General features: G+C 40.7%; 1 protein-coding gene across 1 annotated transcript in view; it reads right to left on the bottom strand.

Moving 5' to 3' along the window:
• The window catches only part of akna (AT-hook transcription factor), a 35,467-nt gene extending 32,662 nt beyond the window's left edge, over positions 1 to 2,805 (bottom strand). The window contains exons 1-2 of the mRNA XM_055153229.1: positions 2,549 to 2,805; positions 653 to 705 (exon numbers count right to left, since the gene is read on the bottom strand). The gene's annotated coding sequence lies outside the window, so the exon portion shown is untranslated. The remainder of the gene's footprint in view (positions 1 to 652; positions 706 to 2,548) is intronic.
• Between the last annotated feature and the right edge of the window lie 18,326 nt (positions 2,806 to 21,131).

Genomic DNA, 21,131 nt, shown 5'->3' with positions numbered 1-21,131 from the left:
GGTCCTCTACCACGGAGATGTTAGTGCTTTGCCTGGAATGTTCCACAGTATAGCATTAACTTCATCTATCTTGCAATGTGCTCTTGTTACTCAAAAATAGCTTAAAAGACATGCATTCTTGTGAGTGCTTCTCCATAGTTTATGAAGATTTAAGGCCATACGATGGAATATTTCAGACAAAGCAATAATGTTGCAATGTACCTTTAAATGTATATTCCAATGTCGTTTCCTCATCACAGACAAACCTGAATATTTAGGCTTAGTTCTTCTCTCAAACTGAAAACACTCTTTTCCACTTTGTGATGTCATATGGTAATACAGGAAGTGCTCCACTGTGTTTTTAAAATCCACACAACATCACTAGAAATATTTGGATGATTTCAGCCCTGGAATTGCCAATGTCTACTGAATGAAAACTGAAAGATAAGTGTTAACATGAAAGCTACCACTTCATGACATCACAAGATGGAAATGGCATTCTGACTTTTGGAGATTAGACAGACTAATAATGAAAGTTTACTCAAATGAAACAAACACAAGTTGTTTTGATGAGGTAACAACATTACAACAGTGTAATATATAACCTTTAACCACAGAAATAAATATTCTATTTAACCTCTCCCCTATGTTCCAGACCTTTAGTGCGCCTCACCTGGAGCAGAGCTGTTCAGCTGAAGGTCCAGAGTGTCACGGCCCGGGGTTTATCTGCCATAGACACAGACAGAAGGAGATTAATGTGGGTTAATACCTCAGGACAGGGGGGTGCAGTATTGTCCCACACCATGAGCCAGACAGGACAGAGGGACAGTGGTCATGTGACTGCCAGCTGACCAATCCTGCAGTAGAGTGAGGGACAAGAGGTGTCAAAGTGACTGTCAGCAGGATCAATTACATTAATCTGCCAAATTGCAATAAGATAAATTTGTTTATTAGTACTAGTGGTCTGTGCAAACAAGCATGCCTCATATAAAGCATAAAACTAAAAACAACCCCAAAATATATAGTGCTAGTTTTCACATATTGAACGATAAGTGGATAAAGTCTTTATCGTGATAGACCTACAAGGATCCTTGTAGTAGTTCACCTGATGATTGTGTCACATATCGCAACAGCTTGTGTACAAGATAATATTATAATACTTATTTTGAAGCTGGATATGTAAACTGTTACTGAAAATATATTGTCAAAATTAGAAAAATGTGGCGAAAGGGTATTTTCCTATTCACAGCATCGTCATAATGAGCAATGTGACTGCTAATAGATGTGCTGAAAGGTCATTGCTCCTGGGGTGTTTAAAGATGTATGGAACTTGTGTGGCGGGGCGTTCATTACCTGGAAGTGGGAGGGTGTGTTTAAAAATAATAATGATAACAATAATTCAGCAGTAAAAACACTGTAATGGAATAAATGCTACACACATGCTTACGCTAACATAAGTTTAAGCACACACTGTGGAACATTCCAGGCAAAACATTTCTATGGAGACAAGCACATGACAAACCCCAACCGACCCCTTTCTATTTTAGTAAGAAATGATTTTGTGCCAGAGAATAGAGATGGGTGAGAAACAAGAACAAGATTTTATCATAATAACTGTTCAAAGGGCCTGAATAAAGCTGTTCAAAGAGTCAGAGGCCTGAGAGTGTGTAATAGAGAGTGAGCACGGAGCTTTGTGGAAGTTCATTTAGATGCTTGATGCTATGGAAAGTCCCTGACACTTTATGTGAAGTGTTTTGCCTGAAGACAAACTCTAATTTATTTCCTGCAGATTGTGCTAAGACAAGTTCAAACAAGTGAAAACTCTGTAATGGTTTGGACCAAAGCTGTAGAAACATTTTAGAATTAGAATTACTTCAATTTGCTCTAAAGTGGGGCATTAGGCCAAAAACTAAGATATCCATTTCTTTGCACACACTGGACGATTACCATTTGGATTTCCACTGGAATGGAAGTTAGAGCAGGACTGCTCGTCTTTCAAACAGGCCACGCTCGTTACATTTGGATTCTTATTATTTCCTGTTATTTAGGAAACTGCAAATTGCCTTCACTTACATTTCTATAGATGTGTAGTTTAATGTTAATAGTTAAAATTATAATGAGATTTTTATTTATTTTTATTTTTTTACAACATTAATTAATCTAATTAATTAGATTCATTACCCAACCCTGAGCCCTACTGTAACGATCACTGTGATATGATCTGTTGGGCCAGCTCAGCCAATACATATTTGTGTACAAGTGTAATAAATTGTGTTGTCACCAAAGTATAAGAGAAAGTCAAACACGAGCTGCTTCTGCAGCTGTAGAGTGACTTGTGTAGTAGAAAAATACAAATAAGCAGATTACATTCATTATCTTAAACTGTAGATAAAGTTCATGTTTTGTTTACTTTTCAAACCTAAGGCACAGACTTGCTCAACACCAGGGCTCCACACGACAGAACCGGTCAAGCTTGTATGCTCAAACTTGGAAGAAAACATTTTGCAAATTACACATTTTAAAGCAACATTTACACCACAATGTACCATAAAATCGTATTCAAACTTACCAGCAGCCGTAAGATCTCTTATCTATTATTCTTAGAGGTTTCTTTGCAGATTTGTTGTCCGGGGACCTCACACTTGTCGGTTGCCTTGAGAACCGCACAACTCAGAGACGCTCCGGGGAGTCACCATGGCGCACACCCCACAACAAACGCACACATGGCGGATCATTACCGATCACATAAGCTCTTACGACCGTCATTTTGTAAAACTACTGAAAATCCCCCTCATCGGAGCTGTTTACGAGCTGAAAACAGAGCACAGAGCATGCTTCTTACGATGTTTAATCTGCAAAGTCAATAAAAGGGCACCATTTAGGAGAAGAAATACGCGAAATAAACTACGCTTAAAAGTAAAGTCTTGCGGTTGTTATATACAAAACTATTTCAAGGCTTTTAACGTATTTCTTAGTCCAAAAATGCACTTGTTTTTGACAGATCTGCTACTAAAAAGTTCATTAGAAATCTTAAGGAGTCTTGCACAGATTTTGGCTGTTGCAGAAGTTGCTCAATCTCCCTAAGATTTGTCTCGCAGGCATTAGTCAACGTGTAATAAAGCCCCAAATCGCGCTTTATTGCAATTTCTAATTTATCATTTATTTTAAAATGTTTATCGAAGTAAGTGAAGAAATGTGAACACATGTAGTAACTATTTTTATTTGTATTAATTACCTCTCAGACAAAACTCGGAGAAAATCGTGTCAGTTGGAGGGGTACGTTTGAACTGAAACGCTGTAAAGTGTGGTTCATGCAAGTGACCACTAGATAGCAGTAATCACTCATATTTAAGCGCTGCTTTAATCAAAGTCGTTCAGAATACTTAAGTTTTACTCTAGTCTAAATTAATATAAAATGATGTCAACAAAAAATAATACTTACATTGAAAATCAGTTTTATACTGTTAGGATTCAGATGACGTCACAACATTCTATAGACAATAATATTTAATACAGTGAGTTCTTGGATCTGATCGAGTCACTAATAGAAATGATCAGGTTCATGTGTTGTGAATTTACCTTTTGGAGATTTCATGGGAAATGAAAATGTAATCACTATGCGAAAATAACTCTTTATGGGGTTACTTTTGCCTCATCAATATTCTTAAATGTACAGAAGGTGATCATGTGTTTTGATATCCACAAATGCAGAATTAATATTTGTAACTTGCATTTTGGTCTTTACAAATAGATGTGTATTTGTAAATATATCTTTTTTCATTTGAAAAAACAAAAACAAAAACACGAATTCACTGATTTCCTCTATGACATATTTTTGAGACATTCCTTTTGTGAAATCCACTAATCCAGACAGATTCATAAACAGCGACACACACTTGCCACAGGAGGAAACCCTTCTCCACCACCAGCAGGGGGCAGAATGTTAAATGATTGGAATAAAACATCCAACATCTGCGTGTTTGCTGTTGTGTCTGTAATTTTCACAGCTTCCATAGCTTAAACAGAGCTTTCTATGTTTAAGCTATGAGGTATGGTAACACATATGATCAGTAAAGCCTTGTGCACAATACATGAATGTTACAGATCATCCTACAGACACTTCGATTTCAGAAGTGTCATATGTTTCATGTAAAGGAAACACATTACAAAATCATGAATAACATATACTAATCCAAAGAATTACTTCAATTGCGCTTTAAAATTCAAGAAAACATTTGCACTTTTTGGAAAAGGAGATTGAAAGCACTGATCATCTTTTTTTTCTTTTGTGTTTACAATCCAACACTTTTGGTCTGAAATGCAACACTGGATGAATTCCATATTTCGTTCTTTACCAGTCTTGTTAAACAGGGATGTTATCATTTTTGGGAAACTACTACAAAATAAAAAAAATCTCTGTGTAAACGTAATATTATGTCTTGCCAAATTGTACATCCACAAATGTAAAATTCAGAAATGTCCCCCTAACTTTGCTTGTTTTAAAAACAAACTCAAATTATATATAAAAGCTCTGAGATATATGAATGGAGCTAAACCTCAAAAAGTGGACTTTATGAACTCAGGCTGAATGAACTGTACTTCCCTTGCTATTATCCTTTTCTCTTCCTAAATGCACTTTTTTTTTTTTTGTATTGTATTGTATTGTTTCTATATAAAGTGTTGTGTTTATGTTCTCTCATCCCAACATGTAACTGCTGACGACACAGCCATGTTTGTTGTATCAAGTTTATGCACCCAGTTGTGTGTAATAATAAATAAATAAATAAATAAATAAATAAATAAAAATGTTTCATGTATCAACTGCTGCCCCCTGCTGGTGGTGGAGAAGGGTTTCGTCCTGTGGCAAGTATGTGTCGCTGTTTGTGCATCTGTCTGGATTTGAGGATTGGTGATCTACAAATGTGAATCACGTGATCACAGAATTTTCAGTTGTACATTTTTTTTACGTATTTATTTATTTTGCAAATGAAAATAGACATATTTACAAATATACAATACTCTATTTGTAAAAAACAAAAACCAAACCAAATCAAAGAAAGTTACAAATGTTAAATATGCATTTGTGGAAATCAAACCACATGTGCAAACCAATGACTATTTGTAGATCACCCTCTGAGCATTTATGAATATTAATGAGGCAAAAATAACCCTATTGCTCTTGCCCCCATCTGGGAGTTTATGAAACACATAAGTATGTTCCAGAGGTCAGGAAACATTTTTGAGACAAACAACCAAACGACGAAAATAAAACTTAGTAATGTGCCAGTTGAGAGAATTCAATTTATTTTTGTAGAGCCCAAAATCTAATCAACAGTTCAGTTTCTTAAATAGTTGATTGAGCCAACAGAAAGTAAAAAAAAATAAAAAATCTGTGAAACAGTCACTGGTGAAAAACAGACTGAGCTGCATTCACAGGAAACAAACACACGGAGAACTGTATCATCTATGGAACATTCTCTGTTATTGAAGGAAATATTCACAAATGTAGAATTATTTATTTTGGCTCCACACACTTGTAATCATAAAGTCCTTTCAGCTGACAACAATCACACTTTATGTGCACCATAAACCAGCTCAACAAATCTAGACAGTTAAACAGCAGAATTCCCCACAGGATTCAGACTTGTTCTCCAGCTCAGTTTTACTACAAGAATCTCCCAAACATCTCGTCACCTCAAACTCCGGGAGCCAACAGGCCAAACATCAGATTAAAGCTTCCATGATGAAGCCGGGTGCAGCCGCAGGAGATTAATGACACTGTCAGGGCCCGAGCTGCACCTCCATCAGCCTCCTCACAGGACAGGTGCACGGACAGGTGCAAACAGAGGACAACAGACAGGAGCGCAGACAGAAACGCTGATAGGAGCACATGCAGGAGTGCAGACAGGACAGGAGCACAGACAGGACAGGAGCACATACAGGAGCACAGACAGGACAGGAGCACAGACAGGAGCACAGACAGGACAGGAGCACAGACAGGAGCACAGGCAGGAGCACAGTCAGGACAGGAGCACAGACAGGAGCACAGTCAGGAGCACAGTCAGGACAGGAGCACAGACAGGAGCACAGGCAGGAGCACAGGCAGGAGCACAGGCAGGACAGGAGCATAGACAGGGGCATAGACAGGACCACAGACACGACATGAGCACAGACAGGAGCGCAGACAGGAGGACAGGAGTAAAGATAGGAGCACAGACAGGACAGGAGCACAGACAGGAGCACAGACAGGACAGGAGCACAGACAGGAGCACAGACAGGACAGGAGCACAGACAGGACAGGAGCACAGACAGGAGGACAGACAGGACAGGAGCACAGACAGGAGCACAGACAGGAGCACAGACAGGACAGGAGCACAGACAGGAGCACAGACAGGACAGGAGCACAGACAGGAGCACAGACAGGAGCACAGACAGGAGCACAGACAAGACAGAAGCAAAGACAGGACAGGAACACAGACAGGAGCACAGACAGGAGCACAGACAGGACAGGAGCACAGACAGGAGCACAGACAGAAGCACAGACAGGACAGGAACACAGACAGGAGCACAGACAGGACAGGAGCACAGACAGGAGCACAGACAGGAGCACAGACAGGACAGGAGCACAGACAGGAGCACAGACAGGAGCACAGACAGCAGCACAGACAGGAGCACAGACAGGGGCACAGACAGGAGCACAGACAGGACAGGAGCACAGACAGGAGCACAGACAGGACAAGAGCAAAGACAGGAGCACAGACAGGAGCACAGACAGGACAAGAGCAAAGACAGGAGCACAGACAGAAGCACAGACAGGACAAGAGCAAAGACAGGAGCACAGACAGGAGCACAGACAGGACAAGAGCAAAGACAGGAGCAAAGACAGGAGCACAGACAGGAGCACAGACAGGACAAGAGCAAAGACAGGAGCACAGACAGGACAGGAGCACAGACAGGAGCACAGACAGGACAGGAGCACAGACAGGAGCACAGACAGGACAGGAGCACAGACAGGACAGGAACACAGACAGGAGCACAGACAGGACAGGAGCACAGACAGGAGCACAGACAGGACAGGAGCACAGACAGGACAGGAGCACAGACAGGAGCACAGACAGGACAGGAGCACAGACAGGAGCACAGACAGGACAGGAGCACAGACAGGAGCACAGACAGGACAGGAGCACAGACAGGAGCGCAGACAGGAGGACAGGAGTAAAGATAGGAGCACAGACAGGACAGGAGCACAGACAGGACAGGAGCACAGACAGGAGCACAGACAGGGGCACAGACAGGGGCACAGACAGGAGCACAGACAGGAGCACAGACAGGACAAGAGCAAAGACAGGAGCACAGACAGGAGCACAGACAGGACAAGAGCAAAGACAGGAGCACAGACAGAAGCAGAGACAGGAGCACAGACAGGACAAGAGCACAGACAGGAGCACAGACAGGACAAGAGCAAAGACAGGAGCACAGACAGGAGCACAGACAGGACAAGAGCAAAGACAGGAGCACAGACAGGAGCAGAGTTGGGAGCATACAGAGGAGCCCAGACAGGAGTCCTGACAGGTGCATGAGAGGACAGGAGCGGGCGGGTGTTGTCATGTGTTTTTGTGTTCTCTCTCTCAACAATAGAGCTGTTTCATGCAGGGAAAATAGTTTAATCCAACATCAATATTTGTTGCTTTTGAACCTTTTCCAAATGTTAGATTTTGGAACTTCAGCTCGGGGCTCTGAAATGTTCTCTGAAGTTCTAAGCAGGAATTCCAAGATAAAAGGCTGTTGCAGTAAATTAAGTAAATAAAGTCAGAAAATATGATCTCCTGTGGAAATGCATGCAGCAAAATAACATATATATAAAAAAAGTAAGGCTGGTGCTCTGTTAACATGCTAGTTATTGTTAACAGTGGATGAAAACAAAACTTTAGATCTCTTAAAATATTTTAAAACGAAATAGTTTTATGTTTTGAAGACATTATTGTCAGTTAAACTAGTGCACCTTCAACTTTGGAACATATCCACTTTTCTTTTGCTTTTAAAGGGAGAGTTCAGAATCTTGGACATAGGACCTCATTTCCTAGTGAGCCAGAGTGTTGGAGACGTGTGGAGACACTTTTTGAAATATTTCATCCAGTCCTTGTATTTGCAGAGGTCACTGGTGTTAGACTAGTGCATGTCAATGGTCATAGTTCTCCTGCCACTAAAAACAGTCTTACCCACTCCACAAAACACCCAAAACAAATCTATTATTACACCAGACCGGGCTTGGACTGGCAATCTGTACTACCAGGCAAATGGCCGGTGGGCTGGTGTTCTGTCGAAATGGGCTGCCCCGCCAAAATAACAATGACGTCTATCTATTCACGTCGAAATAAGCTACTTTATGTTTTTCCGTTTACAGTTGTATAGATCCAATAAAGCCAGCCTCCCCAGTTTTGCAATATACCGTATTTTCTGCACTATAGGGCGCACTCATAAGCCTCCAACCTCATCAAAAAATGACTGCGTGCCCTGCAATCCAGAGTGCCCTATACACGAATCCACTCGGGTGTCCTAACACGACTTCAGTAAACTACAAAACCGCACCACCCACAGAACACACAAACACACACGGAGCAGACAACAAAGAACAAAGTCGAGAGTCACTGTGAACGCACCAAACAAAATCCCACTGAGCCATCTAACCGTTGTGTTTCGTTTGAAGTCCAGTGCGGTTTATTTGTGAAAAAAATGTGAAAATAGACCATTCAATAACTGTGTGCCTTATAATCCAGAGCGCCCTATAGTGCAGAAAATATGGTAGTTCTTTGGATTAGAACAGCAGGTTTTATGTGTTTGCACATAAGTGTTAGTTGTAAGTCAAATTTCAACTAATTTATATAAATATGCGTAGTTCATTTCGACAGTCGTATTATGTTATCAAATAGGGCTCCGACTAAAAGCAGCATATATTTTCTGAAAGATGTCGTTTCCTCTCCTCTGAAGGTTTCTGTAAACTCTGATCCTGTTTCAAATTACTGCTCCGAGAGACACCAAACTCTGGATAAATTCCACAAAGGTCCAGGGGAAGTCCCAGAGGATCTGGAATTTCAAACTGAGACCCAGGATGAAGAGGAGTCAAAAACACAAGAGACTCCCAGTCCAGTGGAAGTTCAGATCCTGGAGATAGTAAATGAGATCCAGTCTCTGGACACCTCCAGGAGCCCAGACGAGGCAGAGACACTAGAGACTCCAGAGGATGTTGAGAGTCCAACGTCAGGAGAAGCTGGTCTAAAACAACAGTGTCTGGAGGAGAAGGAGCTTGGAATGTTTGACAGTTCAACTGACAATGAATCTCCTGAAGATAATCAGACTCCAAAGCAGCTGGACATCAACTCAGAGGAAGACTTCAGTCCAACTGAGCCTCAAATACAAGAGAACCAAACCTCAGAGGACTGTGAGACACTAATGGAGGTCCAGAATCACCTCCAAACTGTAGAGGAGCCAAACCCAGAGGAGGTGCAGCTCCACACTGCAGAGGAAGAGTGTGAGAAGCTGTAGACAGAAGGCCCAGCCTCAGCTCCAGAGCCCCCTGCAGCTCCTCAGGCCTCACAGACCCTGGGCTCAGTGGAGAGGCTGGTGATCAATGCTCTAGTCAAAAAACTGCTGCAAAAACTGCCCTCCAAAATGAGGTCCCACCACGATGCAGTAGTTAAGACCCTGGAGAAGGCCAGAGTCCAGGACCAGTTCAAAGTCCCAGCTGAAGTTCATATCAAACCCAAGAACATCAAGAAGCTGGGCAAAGCAGCCAGAGACTTGATCCATGAATATGGCTCTGTCTCCAAGCTCCTGGTGATGGCTTTGGGACCGGATCCCACAGACTTCCAGAAGGACACCATGAAACATCTGAAATTTCGTCTCAGTGCCTTCAGGAACCGGCCTAGAACTCTACTGGCTCGGCTCTTTCCACAGAAGAGGGCCTGATAGACAGTGCCCCCTGTGTCCTTTAAGAGTCACTCGTTTGGGAGAGAAGGGTCAAAGGTCACTGGACATTTTTGAAGTTGAGGCATTTCACTTCCATCCAGAGCTCTTTTTAAGAGTCAAAACACTGAATGGAAGTTGAAGCGTTTCCATTTAAAAACTGTTTAGACGAAACCAGCGACTCCTTTTCTCCCACAGACCAAACGAGGGTCACACCGACTCACAAAGGACACAACGCCAAATCCAAATGCATTCAAAAAATAAATAAACATTTCCCCTCCCCCCAAAATATTGTTGTTATCCTTCTTTTATGTCTTTTTCTCTCTTAAAGCAGCACTGCGTAACAGTTCTGTAGAGGACATATCACCTGCATGCATGTTTTTTTAGCAGTGGTCGCAGCAAGGCCCTGACAGTTCAGCAAAAATATCGGAAACAAATTATCAACTGGGCTTTTTCATCTTACAAAGTCCTCAACATATAATTATACAAGATATAATTCATAACACGGTCTACTGTACATGAAACAGCACTGGCATTAACCCTTCATGTACAGAAACCTGGTGTCAGAATCAGTCATGGGCATAGGTGGGACCAAGTCGTTGTTTTGCAAGTCTCAAATAAGGACCTATTCACATGAGAACGCTTATGGTTAAAAATAAACTAAATATTTTATCGGAAGTGCCTTTCGTTTAGACAGTGAGGGTGTTTTTGGGGCTCAAAAACACAAAAATCTGAAACAACCCTCCAGAGTGGAAAAGTTGAATGCGCTCCTCTGTAACGTTTCCGTCTACACTGCTCAGATCTGCTGTCACGTCGTGTACGCGTTTACGTCACATACATCACCACCTAGCGTCACCACCGAGCCGCCTGGCATGCACACAATCCAGTTCCACACACTTTTGCGTCACTGCATTTGCATGCAAATTTCCTCCCGAAAATGCTTGTTTAAAATGTGGAATAAAAAGTGAAGACGCGACGCCACTTTTGTGTCTTCTGTTTAGACCGTCATCATATAAATGTAGCCGAAATCTAGGCCTGTAATGATAACAGATTTGATGATTAATTGACCAAGAAATTATTGCGATGAACAATAATATTGATATTGTTGCGGCCAAATCCTACTCGACCGCTGAGAGTTGCAGGTCCAGAGAAAGTAAGTGACGCGCTGTCTTGTCTCGGGCGTTTGAGTAATCAAACAGTCTTAATATAGAAATAATCTTTATAACTTCTTAATTGGCCAAAATTCATTATTATAAAAGGAATCTAAAATCGTACAAAGACGCCAAGCATGGCGGTCAACAAACTGTGTGCTTCACCAGATTGCAACACCTGTGGAGCACAGGAGGGGACCTCCCTAATGTAGCCTACCACACGGCGCCCTATACAGGTGATGCACACACAAGATGCATATTTTGAGACCATTTTCAACTAATATAATGGCAATGGAATAAAAATGCAAATATGCCCTTTCAAAGATCAATAAACTTTACTTTCTGAAGAACATTTAACACAGGAACTGCAAGGCAACCAAAAACAACAGGTCTAAATAAAATAGATTTGTTCACTTAAGAATAGCCTAATGCAATCTGGCTTACAGCAAGGAACAAAAAATGCACTTGAAGGCTCTGTCACACCTTGACGATGTAGCCAGCATATGTGGACGTACCAGAATTTCCCTAAAACGCTGGCATACGCTGAATCATTGATGTTTTTCTCAATTTTGGGTGTATACATAGCGTATTCATAACGAGTTGGACATATACATAACATATTAGTAACTTATATTGAACCTTTTGATAACTTATAGATAACTTATACCAACTAATGCCCAATGACAGACTAACTTATGCATAGCGCATGGCAGCGCACCGTCGACAATCACGGGTCGTCGCCTATTAAAACACTGCCACTCGACAGTTTAAATCATATATCAGTCTCTTGCTGTCCATAGTGCTGAATGCAACAGATCGATTCATAGGTCGGTATAGAGCAGCAGGATCTGTCTGCAGACCACAGGCTGTAAAGTTTTGAGCGCCATCACGTCAGCTGTTTCCTGTCTACAGTAAAACCACTCACCACTGCACTTCTAGTTTAGATACAAGTCAAAACTGTGTTATTATTATTATTTGTGAAATGTGGTGCAAAACTTTAGACTTTTAAAAGATTAGAGATAAATCCCACAGGAAGTAGAGTCACTATCGCTAATCTCGACTTCACATGCGCTGGACGTAAACAAACACACATGCGACTCTCACCTTTTTACTTTCAAAGAACGACTCAAATGGGATTAATAGCGTGATTTTGTCGACTGGGTGTCATTATTTGCGGAGGACAAATTCTATGGATGATACAGGGTGAGTAATAAAGTGTTCTTATTGAGCTGACACAATGAATTGATTGGTTATTTATTTAGGTTGTATGCTGTTCTCCGGTTTTCCAAGGAAGTTGCCTAGTGACATGCGTGTGGATGGCGCGACTCGGACCTCGGTGGCGGAAATAGTCGACCGAGCAAGGATTCCGAGTCAGAATCCAAGATGGCTGCGCCCACTGTGACGGGTAAATATGAAGTGTTTTCATTGTGTTTGGACACTTTGGTGTTTAAATGACAATTTCAGTCACTCATGTTACATTAGCAGTACCTTACCACGTCCATATCACTGGCTGTAGGTTTGGTAGTCGTTGTTGTGGTGATATTAAATAAATACTTAATTTAACAGGCGGTAATGTCCCTAAGGTTGTAACAGGAGAGAAATCATAACATAAAATGAAGTGCAAATTTTAAAAATTAAATGAATTACAGTGGTAGTATTTTCATAAGACAAGGGAATAGTCATAGTCATAATCTACGTAGTCTGACACACCAAACATAATAATACACTTCAAGTTCGGATGTGACGTCAAATCCGAGGTTCAAGTGGGACTCTGAAGATAATGGAACACAGGATCAGTACAGCCTTTTGACATTCTCTTTTGTAGAGAGTGAGAGAGACAAGGAAAACAAACAAGCACCCAAATAGAAATTATTGTGGTCAGAAAGGTTATCGGGCTTGTTAAAAGTTATCATACGATTAATAGATTTATTGATTATCGTTACAGGCCTGGGTACATGCGATTAGACGTAATGAGGCGCCAAATTCCAGATGATTCCAAACAGCACATATGTATGCAGTCTATCACACTGTTCCTTTTACCTCCAGACCTCCAGACCCCGCACCTCCTCCCTCTCCCCTTTAATCCTCCGGGTGCTGCCCAGTTTAGCAGCTCTATTTGATTTGCTTTCTATGTAGTTGTGGGCGGTGTTTTGGCATTTAGTCCCACTTTCGCGTTTTATCCAATAACGTGTCCAAAATAATAAAGAAAAGGTCAGAGCACACACACCTTTCCTAATGGCTCAGACGCTGTGGACGGTGAACCTAAGGCGGACTGTATGTTACCGCGCCTTTCAGACACTACTTTCTCTAAGCTCATCCATCAACTGTTGCCGCGGGTAACCTGTCAGCAGCACATAGCCTCCTCTGGGCTGTGTGTGTGTTTGTGTGTGTTGTTGGAAGCACAGAGACACAAGGAAACAAACCCGCCGCACACTGAGAGCTCTGGAAGTGATCTAATGACTTACACTAAACGCTGCGGTCAACCGGGATGTGTCTTTTATCTGCAGGTTAAGCTACTGCAACCCAAGTTCAGTTGTGCATGTAGTACTTTACTTCAAAATAATACTGCTCAAGTAGAAGTACAAAGAAGTGGTCCGAGAAATGACTCAAGTAAAACAGTATTCGCAAAACTATCACTCAAATAGGAGTAACTTAAAGAGTAACTGACAGTACGTAATATCTGATTTCTAATTTGAAGTGAACGTAATTGGAAATACAAAACATTAAATAAGTCACAAAATCTGCTGTATATTTCAAAGGACAGAGACAAAAATGAGACAAACCAAATCAGATTTGAAGGAGCTGCAAGAAACATAAATGTTCAAATCATTTCATATTGTAACGTAAAGCTTTTGTCACTTATAGATTTACTCACAGTAACAGGAGAGCATGAACACAGGGCATGATCTACAATGTGGCATCTTGAAAATAAGTGATTAAAGATGATTCAAACATGCAAGAATCACTCCTAATACAACTTAGAGAGGGTCAGTGAGAAGTGGGAAGACCTATAACATGGTTTAAAGTTCTGAAGTTGATTTTACATAAAAGGTATGCTTTGAGTTAGCCTGATTCATCAGCTGGGGGATTTTTTTTTTCTGGGATTTTTGTAAACTTTCTAGTGTATTCTGATTCCTGAAATAGTCGCTGGAGAGAAATGAAATTGAGTGGAGGCACTAGGTGGCACCAGCCTGGAAAGCTTTGAGGGACATATTATTATTATATTAATCTTGCACAGCAATGGATTCTCCTGATATTTATGAGTTCACAAACTCACATGAATCCATCTGGGTGTGTCCCTGAGTTCAGCGAGCAGGTGGGCCAATCATGTTGCTGCACTGAGGCTTGTGCAGAAGCCAAAGTTGAAGAACCAAAATGAACCAAAACAAACATGGCGACACCAACAGATGTACTTCAGTCTATTTTAGAGTCAATACAACTATTTAGTTTGTGAGAAATGTGCATAAGGTCAGAGCTTTGTGCATTTGTGGACAGGGGACATGTTCTATTGTTGTGACCAATCAGATTCAAACAGTCGTCATGACCTTCTGAGTTTTCTGATGTCTTTCAGTCAACTCTATTCAGAGTACTGCACACATCAATCTGTCCTGATTTATGTAAAATAACCTTCTAATGCAATACAGATTCCACACAGAGACTGACACACCTCCAGAATCCAACCCACAACCTTGTGATAAATGACAGGATAGAGCTGCATGTTTCCCTCATCTCTCCCTCTTGTCCTTTGTGCAGAATGGATTGAGACGTCTCATCAGTGCTCACACACTTTGAAGCATTTCAAATCTCCTCCTCTCATCTCCTGTGAGTCAGCACTAAAGCCTGGACACCACCCACGACATGAGGAAACGTGCACACACAACATGAGGACAGGTGCACACAGCTGTTTAGACAGAGACATGTGCTTAAAGGAACTGGATGTAATTTTTATACATATTTTATACATATATACAGATAACATGTGAAAACTACAATAAAACACCAAGATAACCTGACTGGCTTAATCCGTGTATCATTCGTTCATTCGTTTTTCAATATAAAACCAAAAATAAGAAAACAAAAAAACCAACAGTTTTCTTCGTTATTTGTCTCCAAAACCAAAATGAAAAAACGGATAACGATTCCTTTTTCAGTTTTCGATTCTGTGTTTAAATGAAGAATGGAAAAAACGAATAACGGCCGTTTCCCGTTTACGTGATTTCCGTGACTGCGATGCCGAACTTTTGCACCGCATACAGACTGAACCAGGACTGATCCAGGTCCGAGACCAGAGCGGGACTGAGACCGGGACCAGACCGGGACCAGGGCGGACTCCGAGCTTTGACTCCGAGCCTCTACGGGGTCCAAGCCTCAGCTTCGAGCTCCGGCCCTGCAGTGGGCTCTGAGCCTCCGGTCTTGTCCCGGTCTGGTCCCGGTCTCAGTCCCGCTCTGGTCTCGGACCTGGATCAGTCCTGGTTCAGTCCGTATGCGGTGCAAAAGTTCGGCATCGCAGTCACGGAAGTCACGTAAACGGGAAACGGCCGTTATCCGTTTTTTCCATTCTTCATTTTAACACAAAATCGAAAACTGAAAAAACGAATCGTTATCCGTTTTTTCATTTTGGTTTTGGAGACAAATAACGAAGAAAACTGTTGTTTTTTCGTTTTCTTTTTTTTGGTTTTATATTGAAAAACGAATGAACGAATGATACACGGATTTTGGCTTGATAACCTGAGTTTTCAGTCTTGTCTTAAACTGTGTTCCAGACTGAGAGGATCTGACAGGAAGAGGAAGGTTGTTCCACAGTCTGGGCGCTGCCACAGAAACGTCTCTGTCACCTCTCATCTTGAGTCCAGTTTTGGGCACGACCAACAGGAGCTGCTCATCTGATCTCAGGATTTTAGGTTGATTTATTTGCGTCTTTATAACAAGGACAGTGCATGAACCAACAGTACAAGTGCATAATATACCAGATTTAGACAAGAGGCTGGTTTCCATCTGTAGTCCTTTTCCAGATGTTCAGAAGGGACCCTAGAGAAAGGGATTTCAATTAGATAAAAAAAAAATCAAATTTAGATGAGTTTGTGCAGCAGCAGCAAAGCAGGCAAACCAGACAGACACAAATGTTAAAAGGTTCCATAAACATGACCTCTGTGCCTCCCCAGATACAGACACGCAAGTTTAAATCAAATACAACTTCTACTGAGAACAATTCTAATGCTGATTTATTCTGAATGACAAAAAACACCCTGGAGCTTCAGATCTGGGCAAAAGGTGATGGATTTGCACACATATTCAAATGCTTTATTCAATATGTGTTATAAAGGCTCGTATTCATCTTGTAAATACTTCTGTGCCTCAGCCCCCATTTTTTAGTTTTTTATTTTGGAATGTCATTTACTTGTACAATCCTATTACAGCTCTTCAGCTCTGAGAGAGAGACCAGGCCAGTGACACACGCGACAGGAGCGCAGAATCGCATTTTATTAACACAAAATATCTCGGCTGCAAGCGGCTCATGTCTGAAGAAAGCACACATCTGACACACAGGATATTAAAACTACTCAGATTTACAAAAATGTCCATAAGAAAGCCTGAGGATTAAACCTAAAACTATCACTATTCCCAGCACCAGCAGTCAAACCTGAGTCAGTGCTAGTGCAGCCTCTGCAGCTAAGGGAGTGTAGTCTGGAGGTTCTGAGGTTTCACATGTTGTATTGATACATTGCAGCTGATGTCATCAATATTTCCTGTCTGTGGGTGTAATGTAAAGTGACCAGACGTCCCTGTTTACCCGGGACAGTCCGTTTTGAGCCTGTGTCCCCTGTCCCAGCAGATTTATACAAAACCATTGACTTGTCCCAGTTTATACAAGAAATATCCCAGGTGTCCCTATTTTTGACCAATCTGATCTCTGCCAAGAGTAAAAAGAGGCATAAATTGTCATTTGTTTCAGTAAAATACAGAAAAGCAGCTTAAAGACGACCAAAACACAAAGAAAATGTGACTATACTGACTCACATCAGTCATGAATGGGCCGAGTGCAGAACTATTTTAATTAATTATGCACTCGTTTCACAGTTTTATTATTACCAACCACAAACTGAGGGGGACTCAGTTTTTGATTTTGAATATCTGGTCACCCAAGTGTAGTGTTAACCACTGTTGGGCAAGTTACTTTAAAACTGTAATGCGTTATTTATTACTTATTACTGTCATTTCAAAGTAATTCGTTACATTACAATATTACTGCATTTAAAATGTAAGGCATTACATTACTATTGCATTACTTTAAGTTACTCTCACCAAAATAACTGCGAAAAAGCTGAACTTTTGAGCCGTATATGGACTGAACCAGGACTAAACAAGGTCTAAACCAGGACTAAAAAAGAGCTGAACCAGGACTAAACCAGGACTATAACAGGACTAACCTCAGACTGATTCCAAGACTGAAGAGGAGGACTAAACCAGAACTGAACTAGGACTAAAACAGGACTCACTGTCAGGATGGGCTCGAAGGTGACCGCAGGAGAAAGGACCGGCTTTGCTCCGCACCTCATGGAGATAAGAGCGGCTGTCGCCCGATCACTCTTTATGGACACCCTGCTGCTCGGGCTCGCGGTCCTAATTTCAGCAACTATTTGCGGGTACAAAACCCGGTGCAAAACTCTGCTACAGCGCGTAACTTCTACCTTTCTTCAACGTGTCCAGAAGTCCAACTTTTTGTGCGATGGTTTGCATCGTCCTCTGTCTTTTGGGTGTGAGCGCAGGAGACTTTGTCGGTGCAGAACATTTCGTCGACGTTGTGGATTTTGTCGGAGAGAAAACTTGCAGACATACAGCACTTCAGAATCACACTGCTAGAGATTGAACATTTATTTAAATTTGGCAGCTGAACATATTCTGTACTGTACTGTACAGTAGACAGGAGTCCCTTAGCCGATCAGGACACAGCGGGAGGAACGCAATACGTGTTCATACACTAAAAACAAAAGGCATGCAAAATTGCACAAAAAAAAAAAATTTCTAAAAATCAGCGAAACAGCGAGACCGCAAAAAGTGAATCGCGTTAGAGCGAGGGACGACTGTAAGCCAGGTCTAAACCAGAAGTGACCCAGGTCTAAACCAGGTCTAAACAGCGTAGAGTTCTGGGTCGGTCCTTTCGCCCGCGGTTAACTGAAGGTCTATCCGGCCGCGTCTCCGGCGTTTCACCGCTGCTGATTTCACGGTGATTTTAGCGAATTTCTATGAAGAAAAACCCACCACTTCAATCCAGGTTAAAAAAGCATTGTAACGCGCGTTACTCACATTTGTACCGAGTAAAATATTAAAATTTTTCCCCCTGTAATGCCTTACATTACTGCGTTACAGCAAAAATCAACGCATTACTGTAATACATTACTTTTATAATACATTACTCCCAACACTGGTGTTAACTGTAGGCACTGCTCTGTCTGAGGCTTGTTAGACTTTAATCTGAGCTTCATTTTAACACAATCTGACCAGAAAAAGATGGTCTATTTGGAACTACAAGAGATGATTTGTGAGATGATTTGTGCTCTTCAATAGTCTCTCACACATAACATTAACAGTTTTTCAGTGAGTCTCACTCACCTTTTTGTTGAAAATTAAACTCCTAAACAGGACCATGGATGTTTGGACTGATCACAGGCTCCTGAACATGTGCGCTGTAAACCCATTTTGTTTTTCTTGACTTTTCAGACTGTTTCCAGACTTTTTTTTGTCTGGTATGTTATGGTTTGCTTTTTATTTGTACAGTACGGAACAAACACAACACAAACGCAAATGCTGCAACACATTAAAAAGCCACAACGGAAGTGACCGTGGGACTCTATTTTCCGACGGACCGATCAAGCTGCAAGTGAAGAAGAAGAACTACACAGCAAAAAGTGGAGTGTTAAAATTGACTTTCACAGAGTTAATTTTAACATTTTCTCAGAGTCTATATGAGTCTTATCTGTTCTAGAGTTAATTTAACACTTTTGGAAATGTTAATTAAATAATACTGGACCAAAGTTACTGTTTAACCCCAAAAATCAAGAGTTAAATTAACATTTAAAGGGTTAACACTTTGTAGGGTTGTCCTGATTTAGCTAAACAACACACAGAGGTTTTTTATTTTTATACTTTATTTGAGTTAATTTAACATCTTTGAGTGTTGTAACTAGTGCTGTCAGGCGATTAAAAAATTGAGAGATTAATTAATTATGATCTGTAATTAATTCATCTAATTAATCTCTTTTTAATCTCACCTAAAAATTGCTGAGAAAAGCCTTCAACTTGAGGTATTTTCATTTAAATTCATTATTACATTATTATTATTACATATAAACCATGAACACTCTAGAGCCACATCAGCTAGTTTGAAATTATAATGTGTTTAATGCTGATTTGCGCAAGTCTCACAGAAACGAAACTTAAAAACCGCATGGCTAATTTGCATAAACTAAGTGAGAAAAAAAAAAAGCTCTTGTGTCGCTGATGCGGTTCAGCTTCTGTGGGACTGAAGGACACGACTCAGTGGAATATAGATGTTCTTTCTGTGTTGAAGGTGAAGGTGAGTGTGTTCTGTTTTTGTGTTGTGATGTTTTCAGACATGTGCAGGTTTATCGCAGATGCGGCGAGAACGAGAATGAAAATCACAATTGTTTGCGGGAGCGATGTGTTATTGTCCCAACAACACATAAAAACAGATTTTATAATAAGGCAACTCGCGTACAGATACAGTAAAGTTAGAGATTAAAAATTAGATTAACGCGATAAAAAAACATAACGCGCTAAATATGACTGTTATTAATTAATCGCAATTAACGCGATAATTTGACACCCCTAGTTGTAACTACACACTGTGAAGTGTAAATTAAGGTACACTGTAAAAAACACATTCAGTGCATGTAAAGCCTTTATTTTCTTTAAAACATTGTAAAAGATGAAATTATGTACAAATCATTATCTGATGACTCTTGGCGTGCATCACCCTCCAGCTGTTGTTGTAGTATGACTTAGGATTTCTTTTGTTTGTTATACCTTTAGCACTTCTTCACCACCACCTTTTTCTTTTAAAGCTGCTTCTATTATCTGTCAAAAAGAGAAACATATGTTACCGAGAGCTACAACATACAACATACACTAGACAGACAGACACCAATTTAGCGAATAAAAACAATTTAAAAGCTTACTTAAAATATGCAGGATAGAATACTGTCCTTCAATGAGTTCTACTGATAAAAAAAAAGTACAAGACGTGTAAAAATAGACAATATAGTTCAATTGACATAAGCAAAGAGCTAAAAGACCATGGGTTATAGTTATGTCTGCTAGCAATTTGTTTGATAAAGAATTCAACCTATACAGATAATTATAATTATAATTAGTGAAGAAAATTAAAAAATATTGTCTATATAGTTTAAATAAAAGTACACTTACCAAAAAGAGCTGCATGTAAGTGAAAAATCCACTGTGTCTGTCTGGTTCAAACTGGTTCAAACTGGTCTTCTGTGGTGGGAATTTGAAGTGGTGGGTGGGCGGTGCCGAGTTAACACTCGGGGAAGTTGAAATAACACTAGCAGAAGTTGAATTAACACTAGGTGATGTTGAATTAACTTCAACCATATCAACTCTGGCAAATAACCCCAACTCTAACTCCCATTTAACTTTCAAATAGTTAAAATAACACTTTCTGTGTTAAAAACAACTCTAAAATATTTTACCCTGAAATTTTTACTCTCCAGTTTTTGCTGTGTACATTGGGAAAAGTAAAGGAATGGAGAAGTTGGAAACGTAAGTAAAAGTAATTTATTGTTTTATCATTATTCGTTTCACGTTGTTGTTCTTCTTCTTCACTTGCCGCTTGATCGGTCCGTCGGAAAACAGTCCCGCGGTCATTTCTGTTGTGGCTTTTTGTTGTGTTGTGGCTTTTTGTTGTGTTGTTGCATTTATATTTGTTACGGCGTTTGCATTTGTTGTGAGCCCTCTCGGCTTCCGTAGTACAGGGACAGTGCACAACAAAACATTAACCAA

This window comes from Boleophthalmus pectinirostris, unplaced genomic scaffold (assembly GCF_026225935.1).
Source record: "Boleophthalmus pectinirostris isolate CB_2022bp ecotype Guang Dong unplaced genomic scaffold, ASM2622593v1 HiC_scaffold_18, whole genome shotgun sequence".
Classification (NCBI taxonomy): domain Eukaryota; kingdom Metazoa; phylum Chordata; class Actinopteri; order Gobiiformes; family Gobiidae; genus Boleophthalmus; species Boleophthalmus pectinirostris.
This window is presented reverse-complemented; position numbering and strand designations above follow the sequence as displayed.